Below are 2,121 nucleotides of genomic sequence, written 5' to 3'. Positions count from 1 at the left end.
TCCATCAGTGATTACAAAACCTTTTAACAGGCTTGGGGTCCTGGGCCCATGTCTGTGAGATCTGTTTGACAGTTTCAGATTGTGCAGGACTTCCCTATGGTCCCTGTTGCTGAATGGGATTACCATACAGTCCTAAAGTCTGGACTTATCTCTTCAGTATTCATTTACATACTTAACTTCGGATTGATTGCAGACCTGACATATTTTTGAATAGGACTGCTCTTGCATTAATGTAAGGTAGTGGTTCTGATAGTGCTTATAAAGCTTGTTATTTTATACGCTTGTCATCAACTCATTCATTAGGTTTTTATGTATTCTTTTATGGTTTTAACTTACAAAATGAGCACTGAAATGCAGAGGTATTAATATAAAACTATCATATGCACCCACTGTTTCTCTATTCCAAAATATGAGAAGAGGTTATATGGTGTAATTAATGGAAGTTAAATGAAGAACAAATTCAAGGAAATATTATTTCATGCAAACTATGAGATTTACAGCCCCAAGAGACCTTTTGAGTGAACTAGTGAGTTGAGTGATTGGATTTTTTAAAGATCTAGATAATTATGTGACCATTAGCATTTATAATTATGCAAAGATAATTAAGTATAATGAAACCTCATGCTTCTTGGTATAAACGGATTACTTATAGAAGTCAGGAAGGAATGTGTTTTAGGAAATCATCATTTCCCAACTGGCCAGGTGTATTTTGGTTTTGTTGTGCAGAATCTCTTCTTTTTTTTTTTTTTTTAACTTTTCCAATCAGACAACAAACACATCTGTAGGCAGAATGACAGATTGAGTGGGGTAGCCACCTATTTTGCTCTAGAATATGCTATCTCCTTACCAGTTGAAGATAACAAAGTTTCACTGTCTATTTGTGAAACTCTCCATAAGTGTTCAAAATTGACTGTTCAAAATTGTCTATTCAAAATTGGCACTGAGGAAATTCTATTTGGAGATATGTCAGTAACCTTATCTGCGATATCACCTTCTTGTTGCTCTTTCACTACCATGATTTTCATTGATGGACACTGTAGTCTCAGAAGCCAGATATGTTTTTCAAAGGAAATGTCATCGGTCTAATAGAGGGCAGGCTTTTTGGCAGAAGACAAAAAGTTGTTGTATGAATATTTTTAACCTAGACAAGACTTAAAAGGTGGGTTTTATTTTGTTTTGTTTTGTTTTCTAAAAATAATTGTTAATCACATATATGTCACTGTTGTTTACAGAGTCAGGCATCTGTCTTAATGTATTGCACAGCCTGGTTCTTATTTATTCATTCATTTTAAATAAGACAGTTACAACAATTTGGCGGTGAATATCTCTGCTTACAAGCTGTATGCCTGTTTTATATAACCCTGCATCTTGCATAGATGTTTACAGTAGTGCAATGTGAATGTGGTTTGATTGAAATATTAGTCTATTCTGTCTGTGTTTGGCATTTGGTTTCACATCATGGGGTCACAAGGAAAAAATTTGGTGTAGCCAAGGTATTTCTTGCCCATTTTGTCCATTAGGTAATAAGCAATGCTATTTTACACAAGTTGAGGTACACATCTATAGCTATCTGTTGTTCTGAAAGAGTCTGTATTTAAACTACTGAAGATAAGATTAAAAATTAGCTGGAAGTCAATAGACAAAGCATATACTGCTGTTTCAAACAAAGACTTTCTTTGTTACCAAGTTGTGCAATACCTTAGGATGTTGCTTTTCCTAACTTTAAAATAATGATAGCAGCATTCATTTCAATTGGTCTGGAGCTGCAAAGATTTATAATGCTCCTTGAGACCTGGCTATCAAATGCTTAAAGTGTAAAGTTTGGTATTTCAGAACTGTGGACGCTTGTAGAAATGGTTAAAAAAAACAAAAAACAAACAAAAAAAAACCACCTCATTGTAGTAACAATATAATGCAAATGAACTTTGCTGCAAGATTTGTGTTACTCTATATAAAAATGTTGGGAAACAGTAGAAATGCGGAAGTATTTATTTCTCTGTTTACATTTCTATTAAAAACAAGCATCAGGTAGTAGGATGTCATGATTTTGGCTGGGACAGAGTTAATTTTCTTGATAGAGGCTTGTATGATGGTATGCTTTGGATTTTTGATGAAAATAGT

This window comes from Cygnus atratus, chromosome 2, assembly GCF_013377495.2.
Source record: "Cygnus atratus isolate AKBS03 ecotype Queensland, Australia chromosome 2, CAtr_DNAZoo_HiC_assembly, whole genome shotgun sequence".
In the NCBI taxonomy this organism is placed as follows: Eukaryota; Metazoa; Chordata; class Aves; order Anseriformes; family Anatidae; genus Cygnus; species Cygnus atratus.
The sequence above is the reverse complement of the archived record's forward strand: the minus strand, read 5'-3'. Positions refer to the sequence as shown.